The sequence below is a fragment of the Cavia porcellus genome, unplaced genomic scaffold, assembly GCF_034190915.1.
Source record: "Cavia porcellus strain 051 isolate PalLab524CR breed Dunkin Hartley unplaced genomic scaffold, mCavPor4.1 scaffold_8, whole genome shotgun sequence".
Taxonomy (NCBI): domain Eukaryota; kingdom Metazoa; phylum Chordata; class Mammalia; order Rodentia; family Caviidae; genus Cavia; species Cavia porcellus.
In genome coordinates, this window is record NW_026947491.1 from 49779728 (window position 1) to 49798561 (window position 18834).

Here is an 18834-nt window from a genome sequence, read left to right on the forward strand (position 1 = left end):
GCAAAAAGGTACTGTCAGTTTTCTTTTTTTTAAAACATTTTTTTCAAATCTATTTTATTTCAAAGAGAAAAAAAACTAAAGAAAAAAATTTCAAACACGTCAATAAGGGGCAATAATGATATATATACTGAGCACTGTCATCCCCAGATCATTTATCCAGAGAACAAGACTTGTGCATTCAATTGTCTGAACAATAGCAGCACAAATCTTTCTCTTCACTGAACTCAGAGAAATCAGTAGTATAACTATCTTAACTATTCTTAAAATATGCACACACACACACACACACACATATATTGTTTCCTTCAGCTTCTCACACTAGTGAGACAATAAAATGTCCACATATGTGTGTCTTATTTCACTAATGAGTATAGTCTCGAGTTGCATCCATTTACCTATAAAAGTCTCCAGTTTATCCTTCTCAATGGCTGAGTAGTACTCCATTGTATAAAAATACATCTTTGTTATCCATTCCTCAGTTGATGGGCATTTAGGTTGTTTCCAAGATCTAGCTATTACACATTGTGCTGCTATAAACATGGGTGCACATATATCACTGTGGTATGATGTTTTTAATTCTTCTGGGAAGATACCCAGAAAGGGAAATAGCTGGGTTGAATGGGACCTGTAGTCCTAGTTTTTAAAGGAATCTCCACACTGATTTCCCCCGTAGTGTACGAGTCTAAATTCCCACCAACAGTGGAGAAGCATTCTATTTTCCCCACATCCCCTCCAGCATTTGTTATTGCTTGATTTCTTAATACTAGCCATTCTTTCTGTAGTGGGGTAAAATCTCAGTGTTATTTTCATTTGTATCTCTTTAATGACCAGTAATGTTGAACATATTTCACATATTTATTTGCTGCTTGTATTTCTTCACTTGAGAAGTGTGTATTCATCTCAGATGTCCAATTTTGGATTAGATTTTTAAATTTGGGAGGACTGATGTTTTTGAGCTCTTTATATGTTCATGATAGTAGTCCTTTATCTGAGCTACAGTTGGCAAACATTTTCTCTCACTTAGTGGGTTATCTCTTCACTTCATTAATGGTATCTCTTGCTATGTAAAAGCTTTTCAATAGGGTGAGATCCCAGTTGTTGATCCTTTGTGATTGCTCTTGGGGTTTCGTTCATAAAGTTTTTGCCTATACCATTGTCTTCAAGAGTTTTACCTACTTTATCTTCCAGCAGATTTATTGTTTCTGTTTTAATATTAAGATATTTGATCCATTCTGATTTTAGCTTGGTACACAGTGAAAGATACGGATTCAGTTTTAATTTTCAGCATGTGTAGGGCCAGTTTTTTCAGCATCATCTATTAAAGAGACTATCTTTCTTCCAGTGAATGTGTTTGGCTCCTTTGTCAAAGATAAGATGACCTAGTGTGTTTGGAGTTGTTTCTGTGTCTTCTAGCCTGTTCCACTGATCTTTGGGCCTGGTTTTCTTTTTTTTAGTACTGGGAATTGAACTCACAACCTTTTGCTTGCTAGGCAGGTTCTTATCCCGCTGAGCTAAATCCCTGGCCCTTTGAGTCTGTTTTTTTTTTTTTTTGTCTTTTTCTTTTTTTATCGGTACCGGGGATCAAACTCACGACTGCCTGCTTGCAAGGCAGGCGCTTAGGCCGCTGAGCTAAATCCCCGGCCCCTTGAGTCTGTTTTTTGCCAGTACTACAGTGTTTTTTTTTTTTTTTTTCTTAAATCACAGTAGCTTTATAGTATAAGTTAAGTCAGGGAATGTGATGCCTCTGTATTACCTTTGTTGCCCAGAATTGCTTTTGCTATTCTAGGTCTTTTTCTGGTTCCAGATGAATTTCAGGATTCTTTTCTTTAATTCTGTGAGATGTGCTATTGAAATTTTGATTGGGATTGCATTGAATCTGTATAACAGTTTTGGAAGCATGGCCATTTTCATTATATTGATTCTTTCTATACAAGAGCACGGAATAGCGCTCCATTTCTAATATCCTGTTCAGTCTCCTTTTTCAGAGTACTATAGTTTTCAGTGTAGAGGGCTTTTACATCCTTTGTTAGATTGATTCATAGGTATTTCATTTTTTAGATGCTATTGTGAAAATTGTTGCTTCCCTGATTTCTCTCTCAGCAAGTTTATTATTCGTGTATAGGAATGCTACTGAGTTTTGAATGTTGACTTTGTATCCAGCTATGCTACTTAATTTGCTCATTAAATCTACCAGTTTTTTAGTGGAGCTTTTGAGGTCTAAGCAGAGTATCATGTCATGTGCAAATAATGATAGTTTAACTTCTTCCTTTCCTGTCTTTGTTTCTCTTATTTCCTTCTCTTGCCTAATTGCTCCAGCTAAACTTTCCAGGACTGTGTTGAATGAGAGTGGAGACAGTGGACATCTTTGTCTCATTTCTGATTTTAGAGAGAAATTTTTTAGTTTTTGTCCATTTAGTATGAAATTGGCTATTGGTTTGTCATAGATGGCTTTTATCAGATTGAGATAAAGACCATCTATTCCAATTTTCTGTTGGGTTTTTACCATGAATTGGTGCTCAACTTTGTCAAAAGCTTTTTCTGTATCTATTGAGATGATCATATGATTTTTGTCCTTGACTCTATTAATATGGTGTATTACATTAATTGATTTACATTGTTGAACCATCCCTGCATCCTTGGGATGAATCTCACTTGATTGTAGTGTATAATATTGATGATCTGCTGTATTCTGTTTACTAGTATCTCACTGAGAATTTTTGCATCAGTGTTCACTAGGGAGACTCGCCTGTAATTCTCTTTCTTTTTTCTTTCTTTCTTGCTTTTTTTTTTTTTTTTTTTTTGGTACTGGGATTGAACTCATGACCACGTGCTTGCAAGGCAGGCGCTTATGCCACTGAACTAAATCCTTAGCCCTGTAATTCTCTTTCTTAGTTGAGTATTTCTCTGGGTTTGCTCTGAGGGGAATACTTGCTTCAGGAATAAATTTGAAAGTATTGCTTCTCATTCAATTTCACTGAAGAGTTTGAGAAGTAGTGGTTTAGGTCTTTTCTAAATTTCTTGTAGAAGTCTGCAATGAATTCATCAGGGCCTGGGCTTTTCTCTGTTGATAGGTTTTCAATTTCATTTATTGACATTGAGTTATTTAGGATTTTTATATCTTCTTATTTCACTTTTGTTAATTTATATGTATCTAGGACTCTGTCCATTTCTTCTGTGTTTTTCATCTTATTAGAATACAAGTTTTCAAAGTAGGTATAGATGATCTTCTGCATTTCTTTGCAGGGTGCATTGTGAGTTCACCCTTTTAATTTCTAATTGCATGGATTTGTGTTTTTTTCCTTTTGTTGAAAAGGTTGGAGAAGGGTTTGCCAATTTTATTTAATCTTTCAAAGAGCTAACTCTTCAATTCATTGATCATTTGTGTTGCTTTTTAAAATCATCAGTGCATTAATTTCTACTCTGATTTTTATAATTTCTTCCCTGTAGGAGCTTTTGGCTTAGCCTGCTCTTCTTTTTCTAGAAGTTTGAGGTTCACCATTGAATTATTTATATGCACTTGCTCTATTTTCCTGATATGGGTATTTACTGCCATAAATTTCCCTTTTAGGACTGCTTTTATTGTGTTTATAAATTCTGGTATGTTGTTTTGTCATTATCATTCAACTGTAAAAGTTTTCTAATTTCTTCTGACCCATTGTTTGCTCAGGAAGGTGTTATTTAATTTCCAAGTGTTTATGAAGTTTTTGTGATTTCTTTTACCATGAATTTCCAATTCCATTGAACATGGTCTGATAATATGAATGGGATAATTTCCATTCCTTTTCATTTACTTAACCATGTTCTATGAACTGGTATGTGGTCTATTTTGAAGAATGTCCCATGTGCATCTGAGAAGAATGTATGTTCTTGTGTTGTGGGGTGGGACATGTTATAGACATCTACTAAGTACATTTTTTCAAAAGTTTGATTCAGTTCTAATGTTGCATTATTGATTTTTTGTCTAGTTGATCTGTCTTTTTGTAATAATGGAATATTGAGATCCCCCAATACAATTGTAATTAGGGCTTATTTGATTCTTTACTTAGAAAACAACAACAATAACAACAACAACAAAAAAAATAAAATGATGATACAGAATTTCAAAACAAAATAGTGGGAAATTTATACTAGTTAATATATTGCATATTGTTATCTTCAAAGTAGTTGTTCAGATTACAAGATTTAGGCCTTCACAGTCCAACAATGGAAGCACAAATTGTCTTTTTTATTTTAAAGAGTAAAACCCAAGGAAAAAACCAGAATAAAGCCAATCAAAGTAAATTAGTATAAGTGATACAGGACTTCAAAATCTTGTGAATTCATCAATAGTTACCATAATGCCTTTCATAGTCTTTAAAATAGCTGCTGATAACTTTGGACACAGTAAAAATCAAGCAAAACAGAATAGAGTAGAAACAAGAAAAACAAAACAATGAATGCAATAAAGAACTTCAAAACAAGCCAATAGCAAATCCAAAATAGCTACCACAATATGTCTTGCTATCTTTTAAGTAGCTGCTCATGTCATCAGATTTAACATAATCAAACAAAACAAAAGAGAATAAAACCCAACCCAACAAAATGAAAATGATACGGTTTCCAGGGAGGGATCACCTCCTGGTGAGGCCTGGTTCTCTCCCTCTATAATCTGAGAATGGTCACAAACTGTTCTTTTTGATTAACTGAAATTAGTAGTATAGTTACATATCTTGTACACACACATATACAGAAATACACATGCATATAATCTTTTTCTTTCTTTCTTTCTTTTCTTTTTTCCTCTGTCCATGTTGTTTTTTCCTTTTGAATACTTTCCCTTTTTTATGCCCATGTATTTGTTTTATATATTTTGGTGAAATAATATTTGTTGCATATATAGTTATGATTGTTATCTCTTCCTCTTGGATTGTTCTTTTGCAAAAATGTAGAGACATTCTTTATCTTTCCTAATAAGTCTTGGCTTGCAATTCACTTTGTCTGCAAATAAAATAGCTACTCCTGCTTATTTTGGGGTTCCTGTTGCCTGGAGTATTGTTTTTCATCCTTTGACTTTCAGTCTATAAATTTCTTTTTTTAAAATTAAATGTGTTTCTTGTATGTAGCATATTGTTGGCTCTTGCTTCTTTACCTCTTCTGCCAGTCTGTATCTTTTGATTGGTGAATTGAGATCATTAACATTGACGATTATAACATTATACGAATTGACTTATCCTTGTCATGTTATTTTCTATTGTTGGCTGCCCCTCTTTTTTTTTGCCCTCCGTTTGTTTGCCTCGCCTGATAGGTTCCTTCTGTTGGGTTTCATGAAGCTTTACACCTTGTTATCTCTTTCTAGAATATCTTTCAAAACAGTTTGTAGTACTTGTTTGGTTTATAAGTTTCCTCAGATGTTCTTTGTTGTGGAAGTATCTTATTTCTCCATCAGTTTTGAAATATAGTTTTGTGGGAGTACATCAATCTGGTTTGAAGGTTGTTTTCCTTTAGGACTAAATACTTCACTCTCAACTCTCTTTGACTTGAGACTTTGCACTAAAAAGTAATTCTGATGTAATTCAGCTGTAATTCTGATGGGCTTTCCTTTATAGGTGATTTGTTTCTTTTTTCTAATAACTTTTAAGATTCTATTTTTGTGCTGAATTTTTGGAATCTTAACTATGATGTGCCTGCTATATATATATTTTGTTTTGATCATGGCTAATTGGAGTCCCATATGCCTCACTTATCTGTATGTTAAATTTATTTTTCTCTACCAAGGAAGTTTTATGCCATGCTGTGTGTGAATGGGTTTTTAAAAAATTTTTAAATTTAATTTTTATTTTAAACAAAAACAAACAAAACAACACAGATCAAAGCCAATCAAAACCAAGCAGCAAAATTGGTATAGCACTTCAAAGCAGGATACTAGGAAAACAATATTAGCTATCACATAGTATATCTTTTTATCTTCACAATACTTGTTTATCAGGTATAGCAAAATCAAATCCAAAACAAAACAGGACAAAACCAATCAAAACAGAATACTGAATACAGAAAAAATAATCAGAACAAAGCAAAACAGTGAGAACAATATTGGGTTTCAAAGACAAGTTTGAAGGAAATCCTTCAGATTTGCTATAATGCATACTGTCATCCTCCCAAGAGATGCTCAGACTTTTGGCTCCAGGCCTGTGAAATGAACCAAACAATACATTTAGTTGCTTTATATACCTTAGTTGTTATCAACTCAGCCTATCCTCTGAAACATTGGGTTGCTTATGGGATTGGGGGGCTTGATTCTCAGCCCACGCATCTGTAGGCTCATGGGAGGCACTGACTTTTCTCTTCCTTGAAGCCATGTGGCTTGTATGGCTTACCCGAAAGACTGGCTGCTTAGCTTCTTGTTGGATTCTCCCAGTCCCAGTGTGGTAGATTCTCAGGAGGCACTGACTTTCCTCTTCCTGGAAGCCACGTGGATTGCTTGAATGGGATTCTCTAAAACATCATTTGTTGTATCTCCTGCTTTTTCCTTGACTCCATTCAATCTTAAATTATTCTTCTTTGTTGCATATAGCAGCTGCTGGATTGCTTTTTCATAGTCTCCTGCTATTTTGAGAAATCTGTCTTTTCATGATCCCTAACTGCAAGCCTGTCTTCTGTATCTGAGATCCAGTCCTCACATTGGCCTCTCTGCTGTGAATACTTTCAGTGGCATTTTTATTCTCCTGGATATCTGCTTGAATGTGCTTTATGGGTTCAATTTCTTTCCTATGCTGATCTTCCATAATTTTCTTAAGCTCATCTATTTTTTTTGTATATAGCAGCTCTAGCATTACTAAATATGGTCTTTATCTGAGAGATTGTTTCTGATTTGATTTTTTCCCAAGCCTCATTAAATTGCTTTGTGGTTACCACCTCATGGATGCCAGGTGGGAGGCTTTCAGGATGTCCCACCTCATTGCTGCCTGGATTTGCCTTTGGTGAACTTAATGTCTTGGGTAGCATTTTGTTGAAGTGTATTTTTATTTTTTTTCTATTTTTAGTTTAATTCCTGGGGTGATGCTTGTAAATTGCCTATGATGGGTTGCTTTATTGCTTCTATCTAGGATCCTTAGGTAGTGATCACTTCTCTGAGGTATCTTCCAGTTGGTTTTTGGGTTTTGAGTCTTTTGGAAGATTTTACCTCTTCAGTTTGTTGGAGATGAGAAGTTGTTGCTTGTTTGGCTCAGTCTGTGGTTCTTTGGCATTGTGCCATAGTATTTTCTGTGATTCTCATTCAATCTCCATCATAGAATACTGGAATGAACAGCTATTTAGAACAATTATGTCCATTTGGCATATAGTGGTGCTAATAGCATCAGACACATTCTAGCAAATGACAAACTAAGTTAATTCACCACTTTTAACTGTATGAACTAGATTTATAATTATATAACAAAATCCAAAACAAACCAGAATATTATGTGCAGTATACAAGTCAGTTTTTGCCTCAAGGACTACAATTTAAAATGGATTAAGGAGAAAACAGAGAAATGGAAAAAGAGGAGAAAGAGATTAGAAGTAAGGTTGTATGACAAAGGGGAGTCATGCCAACTTTGGGAAACTGGTGCAAAAGACTAAAGGAAAAGAGAGATGAAGGAGATAAAAAGAAGAATCAAATGGAATCACACCCACAAGTCTATGAACCACGTTCACACTCATACAAAACAAGATCAAACAAACAGAGAAAGAAAAAGAAAAAAAGAAAAGAAAAGAAAACAAAGTCCACTTCCAGAGTTTTCTCTGGTTTCACCAGTAGACAACACGTGGAGAAACAGTTCAGATCTGTGCAGAATCTCCCTCAGCAAACTGTAGGTAGCTTTCTGGTGGGGTAGTGGGTAATCTCAGCATCTACTACCCCACCAGAAAGCTACCGATTTGATTCTATGCCTGGAATACTTGACCTTTTAAAAAAATGTACTCAACATGGTTTTGCACGCCTGTAATCCCAGGAGTTGGGTGGCTGAAGCTGGAGGTTCACCATGAGTTTGAGTCCAGGCTGGGATGTATAGTGAGTTCAAGACCAGCCTGAACTACATAGTGAGACCCTGTCTCAAAACAAACAAACAAACAAACAAACAAACAAACAGCGAACCAAAAATAAAATGCCATTTGTACCATAAATGCAGACTGTAAGAGTGCTTAAAAACTGTGAATGCCTGAAACCTATGTAAGTCAAGATGTTCCCTACCTGAGCTTACTATTGTTGACTACAAAGAACTAAACCAGATTGTGAATTGCCAAAGCTACCATTCTACAGATAGAAACGAAAAGGGAAAGTCTTTTATTAAAAAGGATACACAAAGAGATCATTCCACTTAGAGGAACTTACCATGTAGCCTGGGCTGGCTCAAACTCATCATGGTCCTTCTGCCACAGCCTCCCGAGTACTGGGATTGCAGGTATTTGTTACCACACCTGGCCTAATTTTATTATTATTATTATTATTATTTTGTATTGGGGCTCAAACTCACAACTTTGTGCTTGCCAGGCAGGCGCTTATGCCACTGAGCTAAATCCCTGGCCAACCCAACCTAATTTCGAAATGAAACAAAATACCCTTTTCCCATTATGAAGTTATGAGTATCAGTCAGCCCATTCAAACTACTGGCTGAAGTTTTAGGAGAGGGAATGAGGGAAGTACAGGAGATGGAAGAGTAGCAAAATGTGTTCATCTGTATTCTTAATGCAGAAATGTTGGAGCCTTAGTACTTTCAGCTTTGAACTTTGAAACCATTAGTGGCAAGTTTCAGTCATCAACAGCACAAGTTTTACTGAGTCAGTTCAAAGGTTGAGTGATTTCAAAAACCCTGGTCTCAGGAGAATAACTTTTACAATGGAGCAGTGGTTCACTGTAAAATGCAAAACAAAATTTGAAAAAAAAAACTTAAGCAGCAACATTTAAGAACAAAAAGAACTAACACTGATACTGCAAGTGCTCTGCCTTGAGTCATGAGATCCATCAGTTCTTAACATTGTCTGGAGCTACACTGTAAAATTCTTGTACACACTTGTAACATTTATGTGAAAACTTCCTTTAAATATAAAATTCATGTCACACTGTCAGTTTTTGTCTTAATTTAATAAAATTATAGATTTGTAAAATAAAAAAGAGTTGTAACACTAAGAACTAAGAGGTACTAGCATTCAAATATTTGAGCTGTAACACTAAGAGCTGAGAGCTACTGGCACTCAGAGTCTGTAGCTAGTAACAAAGAGGGAGCTGTGCTAGGTCAATTTGTGGTCTGAGCTGAACAAAAAGCACTCTGTCAATTGGTAATTTTCCCTCCTCATTTCAGGTGCACACACTGTGTATCCTGGTCAACAAATATTCTGTGCAAGTTATATGTGTTATAGATCTTCTAAAGAAATGAAGAAACACAAGCTTAGAGATCACATGGTTTTTCTTATATGAGAAAACAAAAATATAAATAAAAAGCAAAATAAAAGATATATAATAGGAAAAAGAATGTTAGAGCTTTTACCAAAGGAAAGGGGACCAAGAGATGGAGGGCAGAGGAAGGGGAGGGGAGGGTGTGAAAAAAAAGAATGCAGCTGTATTATATTCATGTACCAGTTCCTCACAAAGAATGTAATCATTGGGCAATGCAAGCATGTAGTAATAAAGAAAACTGAAGAAAATGAAGTTTTAATTTTGAAATTAAATATGCACTTTGAAGTATGCTACACCAAAGGTTTATTACAAAATTTAAAAGGATCAAACAATAAGATAACTAAATAATTGGACATTTGTATCATGTAAAACCAACAAATGCAAGAGTATTTGGATTCCAGCAGTACTATTCAGCCTGTTTTCAGTCAATATTGCATGTATTTTTAAGCTATAAGTTTTTTATAGCCCTCATAAAATGCTTAGTTCAGGGCATGTGCAACTCACAAATCACAGCATTGCACATGGTTTGTTCACCAAGACATCAATAGAGGTGGCACTGTGGAATACTTTTTTCATGACCATTTGAATCCAAAAGAAGTAGCTGTTCCAATATGATCATTAACAAGTCAACTTCACATTTTGTTTTATCATTAAACACCCTGAAAGGATTAAGAAAAGCGAGATGCATTAATACTGTTTTTCCTTTGGATTTAAATATGAGAATTTACATTAGGACTACTAACAAGCATAATTTAGGATAGAAGTAGACAACTTCCAAAGCCATCTTGGTTGATTTTAATAATTATGAGTAAAACTCCATGATCTATAGCAAAGCTAATAAGAGCATATTGTTTAGCTATGTGACCTATAAAATTGGTGATAAAAGCAAATAACTAAAAGCCAATGAAGGGAGAGTATTTATTTAGGTCTCCCCTCATTTTCATTACTACTAAGAGCTTTTGTCTCTCTAAAATTCCTATGTTGAAATCTAATCACTAATGTGATAGAATTAGGAGGTGGAAGGTTTTGGAGGTGATCAGTTCATGAAGTCCCTAGTTCATGAATGGGATAAAAGCCCTTATAAAGCTCTGAAGTGCTGCCTTTCCCTCCCATCATAAGAGAACACAGCTTACAGGCACCATCCAGATACTGCATCTGCTGGCAACGTGGTCTTAGATTTTCTAGTTCCAGAGCTGTGAGAAACAAATTTTGTTGTTTATAGGTCATCTTGTATATGGTATTTTGTAATGGTAGCCTGAATGGGCTGAGAGGTTGCTTGATTTAGTCTGCATTAATTCTTTTAGTAGGAAACAGGGAATCATAATACTTAATAGTTATAGAACATTTGCCCTGCCATTGAATACTGTTTAAATTGAAGTACTTACTCCTCTATGCAGTAGATGATAATATTATCCCTATATTACAGATGGGGAAATAGCCAAGCTCAGTTTGTCCAAAGACACTCAGATACAGTAGTAAATTGGAGTGAAAGTAAATGGAGAATTAGATAGCCTGACTGCATAGTACAAGGGTTTAATCTCTAACATCAATGGTATATCTCTGTGAGGGGCTGATATGAAGATTAAATGAGATAAAGTAGGGAGTGTTTGCTACACACAGTCCACAGCCCAGCAGCACTCAGTATGAGAAAGCTATTCCTTACAAGTACTCTGGCTTAGGGGTTGCTATCCCAAAGTCTTCTGAAAAAGTATTGTTAGTCTTTTTAGTTTCCCATTGTGAGCTCATTTACTTGGTGGCCAAACCCTTTTCTCTTTGGCCTTACACTGCTTATCTGTGACATCTAGCCTTTTTCGTATACTTATCAGTCCCAAGTCTATCTCTTCAAGTTCCCCGTAGACATAAACATTTATTTAATGATTGCTCTTGCAATCCTATGCCTATTGCCATTTTATTTTATTTATTTATTTCCTTTTTTATTTTAAAAAGAAAAAATAAAAGTTTAAAACGTGACAATTAGGAGGTAAAAATGGTATATACATTGTGTTAGATTAGCTTCAGTTACTCAGAGTACAAGACATCTTGCCTTTAATTGTCTGTAAAATACTAATACAAACACAAACCTCTCTTCAATGAACTCAGAGAAATCAGTAGTATAACTATCTTAACTATATATATATTATATATATATTTCTTTCAGCTTCTCACACTAGCAAGACAATATGATGTTTACACATGCATGTCTAATTTATTTTACTTATTTTTTTGAGACAAGGTGTTGCTATGTAGTTAAAGTTGGCCTTGAACTATGTAGCCCAGGCTGGCCTGGAACTTGCAGTGACCCTCTTGCCTCAGCCTCAAGTGCTAGGAATGCCCTCCAGGCCCTGATTGCTGTTCTAAATGTTTTAACTAGAAGAGTGATATCTTCTGGATAGTTATATTTCCTCCAGTCCTCCTTTAATTCATGTATTTATTCCACAAATAGTCAGTGATTTATGTATGATGATTATCTTTCAAATCAATTTGGTAGAGTAAGGAATATTTAAGGAAGAGAGGAAACATTATCCCTGTGTATGTCTGGGAAGGTATATCCAGCGGACATTGGTGTGAGTTGGTGGACTGAATGAGGAAGAACCATCCTCAGTGTGGGCAGGCACTACCCAATCAGTAGGGACCCAGGTAGAGCACAAAGGTCAGAAGTCAGGCAATTTCCTCATATTTGTAGCTGGCACATTCTTTTTCTTTGGGCATCAGGACAACAGGAACTTTAATGCCAGGACTTGCCCTGTGTCTCCACCCAAGATCTTAGACCTTTGTTCTTAGACTGACAGTCACATCATTGACTTGCCTGTGGAAATGGACTGTGCCATGTGGCTGGCACTGCAGGACCTCCAGATTGCAGTCTGCCTATTGTGAGTATTCTCAGCCTTTGTATTTGCATGAGCTAATTTCTCTACTCCCTCTTCAGATCTCATTCCATCTGTCCTATTGGTTTTGTTTCCCTGACTAATCCTGACTAATATAATTTGTGTTGGGCACATAGGTAGATTCTGAGGAGAAAAAATTTAATGATATAGTTTTTGTTTTTGAGAAAATTATAGTCATGTTTAGGGTTAGGGTTTTCTGCTTCTCCTGCCTGCTTTCATGTGTATATTGTTACTGCTAGGAATACCCCTCCATCCCAACATACATTTCATTAGGCAAAGTTTCTGAGGGTGGGGATCCAGAATTTTTAGTGAAAACTTTTTCCTTACATTGGTCCTAGAGCAGGAATGATGGGAGGTAGAAATATATTTGGATCATTTCTCATTTCTTGTAGACCTCAGTTACCTGCAATTATTGGAGAAAGTGTGGAAATCAGGGCTATCTTCAGTCACAGATTGAATGGAACATGTGCTGACCGCCTGTCACCCTTGCACCTGGTACTTAGCTGGCTGGGATATCAAGCTCTTTTACCTCCCCTTGAGCTACATGCCCTCATTCCTGGTGGATTTCTTTGTGTACTTGAGCTCCCTAAAGCCAGCAGAACCTCTGTAAAGCCAACTCTTTCGTGTGTGGTTGGAGAAGATGCATAGTGTGTGTGGGTTGTGACATGTCAGGGAAGGGCAGTGGGTGGAGGAAGTCAGCTCTCACACACCAGGGTACCTATCCCACCTTCTTGGTGCAAAGGCTTTTTCTCAAATATTACTCAAGATTGGTGAAGGGAGAGGAAAGAATCAAGGACTTCTGTTGAGGAGTAGGAACTCAGCATCACCCACTGATGCCCAGCTGACTTAGGTAGCTGCTAATGTCTCTGAGCAACATGGCCAACTGGGAGGGATCCACACACCCACAGTGGCTGGGAGGCTGTGGTAGAATGCATAGTCCACACCTCATTTGCCCCTTGCCTTCCTCCTGATGTTATGTATCAGTTATGGCTACTGTCTACCTTCCCACAGCATAGAAATGACCTGGGTTTTGGAGTGTTGGGATAGAGTGTTGGGTGGTGTGGGAAGAAGTACCAGTCTATTCCCTTGGGCCTTAGGTATTGGTTGGGAGGAAGGTTCCTTGACAGGCATCCTGGCAGAGGACATAAAAACCAGTTTCTTTGTTCATCTTGAAATTTTGGCTTTCTTTTTATTGCTTTTGTTTTAGAATAGAAAGGTTTTGGTACTTGAAGAGATCACCCATGCCCTATGATTTGAAACAATGCCTGTAAGATAAGTGAGGTGTGATGGAAAGAGTCAGGCATCATCATGAAATTCAAAGGAAGAGAAGGATGATTTATAAAATGAGTAGACAGTAGAAGTTGAATTATCTCTGTCTTTTCTCCGGCTTCCTGCTACAAAATGAGGAACAGTTATTTCTTTTCCAAAATTTACTAGTAATCAAGCTCAGAGAATTAGACAGCTGAATGTGCAAGCAAAGAGTGGGGATAGGCAGGTCCCAAATCCCTTTCTTTGCTTAGTATTCCTGTGTGACCAACCCTCCCTCTAAAGTCATTGTAATTTTGACCAGTGTCATTCCTCAAGTCCCTGCGTCTGTTCTACTCTCACGTTCCTCAAGTGGCACTGATTCAGTCACTTGTGGACTGGAATCTTCCGTTTCCTGCTCAGCCTTTGTTGAGCAACTCTTGTGTGCAAGGTAGCAAGTTGAATTATCCTTGACTTCCTGAGACCTGTTGCATGTTGTGATGATGTTCTCAAGTCTCTGAACTGAAAATGTGTAGACAGAAAGCTACAGAGATTCCTGGGCTACATACAACCAGTTGTGAGGTACCTCTCTAGTAGCTTAATTTCCTTTCCTTTTATAAAACTTTAAGATATGAATGCATTAGGCAGCCTCATATGTTTGAAAAATGACCAGGAAGTTATGGCCCCCATTGCAGAGCCATTCATTTCATATTTAACTAATACGTAGAAATATTAAAGTTGTACTTTTTTTTTGGTGTTACAGATTGAACCCAGGGCCGCCTGCATGCTAGGCAAAAATTCTACCACAGACATAGCTATATACCTGGTCTTTTGCATTTTATTTTTGAGATAGAGTCTTGCTAAGTTTCCCAGGTTGGCTTTCAACTTGCTTAGCCTCATAAGTAGCTATTGTTTGCCCCAATATTGTTTGCTAAAGTATATAGTACATATTAATGAGGTTCTAGGTAATGTTTTAAGGACCATCCATCGAAAAACTTATATGGAGTTTTGGGTCAGGCCTGGGAATGTTGAGGAAACAAGGAAGACCAAGAAGAACCCTTGAGGAGAGCCCAGACTGACATGGCTCATGTCACTCATACAGAGAACAGAGCAACAGCTTCCTATTTAGTGTGAGGTCTCCTGAATTTTTTTCATTTTTAATTGCTGTTCATTCAGAAAAAAGGTTGCATAAAATGAAATCTGCTCTAGAAATATAAGTACCTTTCCAGTACAAAATATCTTGATATTTCAAATATCAAGATATGTGGTAAACGTACAAATAAGGAAGCCTGGGCGTTAAGCTCAGCGGTGTAAGCACCTGCCTGGTGCAAGATTGCGAGTTCAATCCCAGGTACCAAAACAAAACAAAACAAAATGAAAAACCAAACAGACAAATAAGGTGAAGTCAGTATGCCTCCTATGTACAGTATAGTATTTTAAAGGATGAAATAAGCTCCATAAAGTACAACTGGCAAGCGATTCATAATGCGCTTACATGTGGCTTATCAACATTCTCACCTGGATAACTCAACTGCAGCTTAACAACTGATTTAATGTAGTCCAAAGATACCCAATCAAGTAAAGTATATTGAATCAAATCAATTTCCTTTACTCAAATTTTTTCTTTCTAAATTAAAGCTTTTATCTACCCCTTTAAATTTCCTCTTCCCCAGCCCATTAACTCCCATCCTGAAAGTTTCAAAATCACATGCTATACATATAAATGCTACTTATGAAGTGTTAAATTAAGCTTTACTTCTTCAGGTCTTTTCTTTTGTTTTGTAATCTGTTAGGCTTCTCAACCAACACCAAATATTTAAGTTTCTTTGCTGTACACCAACATTATTTCACACAACAAAAACCTATCATTTCTGCTCTGTTATGAGGAATGGAAAAAGAGCCCCCAGAGCCTTTTAACAATAGGATTGTACAGTGGTAAGCTGTTCACTGCTGTTCAATGCAGCCATCACCAAAAGATACACCCCGTCTTCTTGATCACCTCAGTGCACTTTAGGAAATAAAAAATTACCTAGAAGCAATTTAGTACATAGGCTGGCTTTTGAAAAAACTATAAAAAATCAGCATTAAACTCAGTGACATATTGTGCTTAATACCATAATAACACATTCAGAATTCAGCTTTTAATATGATAATCAAGCACTGTGGTTAAGTGGTTATAAAGGAGACTTTGCTACGAATGACAGGTTAGGAAACAGATACCTGACTTTTTGTAGACGTCCACAGCTTCTGCTCAGATTGCAATAACCACACATATTTTAAACACAATATAACACAGTAACAGTTGGTACAGCAAAAGAAATCTTTTCTCCTGTAGTTTCTTTGAGAAGGACGTGGTGATGGACAACATATAGACTGGCTGTTGACTCTCATCGCAAACACAAGCAAAAGCAGCGGTAACATTGACACCAGTGTATTCACTTTGTGCGTCTCTGAAGCAACAGGTTAGCAATGTGCAATGCAAGGGAAAAATTGTGGTTTGTTTTCCCAAGAAAAAGCTTTTAGTCCATTTCATGCATTAGTTTTTTCCATTTCATAGGATTCAACTTCCTTTCCTTTCCACTTATTTTCATGTTTATTTGGACAATGAACACTGTATATATGTATTTACATGCTGCTGTTTATTACATATATACATGCTATCTTGAGGATTTGATTTCTCTCATAAGATTAAGGTGAAATATTCTGTTTTTGGCTCATGTGCAGAGCAGGTTACAGAACTGCAGACAATTCCATGGCCGGGCACTCTTACAGCCAGCCACGAAAAGAGGAGAGAGGCTGGAGAGAAAAGTGATTATAGGGTGAAAGTGGTGTTGGGGCACAATTATAATGTAAGAACACATTTATAAAACAGAATGCTTATACTATTTTATAATCAATTAGAAGTCTTTGACTAAGTTTGTGTTCTGCTGTTTGTCCTGAATTCAATTGACCTTGACAGTGTCTACAGCCCAGCTGCACACCTCGGTGAGCACTGAGTCAGAGTAATTGTCTATACCTTTAGGCACCCTGAGGGAATTCAAGGGCCCCTCCCCAGAATCTTCGTATATAATGGTAATGCCCTTAAATATGCTCACTGTGTAAGGGTCCCCTACCCTTGTTCCCTGAATGTTTCTATATTATGATAAAGAATTCTTTTGTTTCAAGACTAGCCTACCTGTCAATATATGACTCAGTTTATGTAACCAATTATATATGTTTTGTCACTTGCTTTCTAAATTCTGTATAAACTAAACTCTTACTAAATTCAGCACTGTTGCCTTTGAGGAATTATCCCGCAATAGCCCACTAGTTTGAAGATCTAACAGTCCATTAGTGTAAAGATTAAATGTTGCCTTCTTATCTCCTCAGTGCAGAGTCTTCCTTTTGGTTTGGTTTGGTTAGGTTTGGTGTGGCTTGGATTGGGAATTTTCCTGCAACAGATGAAAAGCTTTCCTTTCCTCCTCTTCACACTCCAAGGCTCCCCACACTTGAGTGTATTAAGGAGGCAAGGTTCACTAGTTTCAGTCTTCAGAATTGAACATATGATTAGAATGGGAAGGAGGGGTGCATATCTCAGTCTGTAAGTGCTTTGAGCCTGGCTTCCTGGCTCCAGTATAGACCCCTCAGCCTGCTGGAACAGATCCTTCTTCCCACTGCTGCAGACTTTCTAGCTTCCACACTAACCTTTGGGCCTTCCCAGTGCAGATCTTTTGCCTGTCAACAGGAGACGTAACCTGACCCCTCCTTAGAGGCAATGTGGTCAGAGAGGCTTGGCTCTTGCCCTACTCCTATGAGGTTCAGCATGTCTGGGGATAGCAGCAATGGCAAGCAGCGGGGCTGAAGTGAGGGTTCCCCCCCAGGGTGGATGCTCCCACCTCACTCATGCTGTAGCCCTACTTTCTCACCACCAGAGGGCGACAGGCTCAAGGGTGTCAGCTTGGTTATGACTGAATGGCAATGACCTTCAAAGGAAACTTCACGCAACCTGAGTCTTCATTCTAGATCTCTGGAGAGGCATCTGTGGTGGATTGACAACTGGTGGTCAACTTGTAACAACCAGCTAAACTGAATCAGTGTGTTGGTGCTGAGGATTGATGCCAACAGCATGAAAAGGAGAACCAGAGAGGAAGAAGTATTGTTGTTGGTTTGCCTGTGGCCATTGCTCCGTCTGCTTGATACTGGTTTTAGGTATATACAGAATGCAAGAGATCTGAGGCTTAAAAGGCTTCCACCCTGATTTCAGAAGGGCTGGGAGGCCAGACAGTGTGCCCCTGAGAGGACAGTGTGTGAAGTGAAAGATGTAGTTTAGAAAAGCTAGGAGCATGGATCTTCTAAGGAAACCTGTAAGGAGGGAGCAAAGCCAGCCTGAGAAAAGCAGTGGCAGCTACAGCCACCAGAAGTGCCACGGGAGTGGAGTCACTCAAGCCCATTGGAGCTCACAACCAGATCGTTTCATTTGCTGGACATGGAACTACAGGACCTAATGTTTGCTCTGTTGCATTTTTGACTTGCTTTTGTCCCAATCCTTTGTGTCATCCTATTGTACCCTTTTGAATGATAATGTTTATCTTGTGCCATTGAATTTTGGAAGTGTTTAACTTTTCATTTGTATAGGGGCTCCCAGCTAAGAGTCTTCCTTAGATCTTGGAAGAGACTTGGGAATTGGACTTTTCAGCAGTGCTGAAACTGTAAGGACATTGGCAACTCTTGGACATGGACTAATTGTATTTTGCATAAGGAATGTACATGAGTCTTTGAGGAGCCAGGAGAGGACTGTTATGGTTTGTGTTTAGATGTCCCCCCAAACCTCATGCAGTCATGTGGGCAGGCTTCTAAAATGTGTGACTGATTCCTGGTCCAAGGATGAGATTATGGGTGTGAGTGCTACACCCAAGTGAGTGTGGCCTACATACAACATAAAGGACAGAAAGAGTCTTCTCTCAAGCTCCTTCCTTTTTGCCCGTGTTGCTTTTGGTATCTGTCACTGCCATGAACTGTTTGTTTCTCAACTGAGTATGGACTGAAAGCTCCACAAATGTGAGTTTTAATAAACCTTTCCTTCCTTCATTTTAGGTGTTTGGGTATTTTGTCTCAGCAATGAAAGAAAACTAACCAAGACAACCTCCTTCATTTTCCTCTTTTTCCTTGCAGACCTCTTTCCTGAATGTAGGCCTGGGTCCTCTGGGGCTCATCAGAGTGCACAGAATGCCACAACAAGGCACTTCATTCCTTACTTTGCTGTTTGGCCCATGTGAGAAGCACAGGACCAGTGATTCCTAACCAGAAATCTACAAT

General features: G+C 37.6%; 1 long non-coding RNA gene across 1 annotated transcript; it reads left to right on the top strand.

Moving 5' to 3' along the window:
• Positions 1 to 12146: 12146 nt before the first annotated feature.
• LOC134477334 (uncharacterized) lies at positions 12147 to 18606 on the top strand. Its single transcript, XR_010049318.1, has 2 exons — positions 12147 to 12279; positions 17451 to 18606. It is a non-coding gene; the product is annotated as an uncharacterized LOC134477334 (long non-coding RNA).
• Positions 18607 to 18834: the final 228 nt, after the last annotated feature.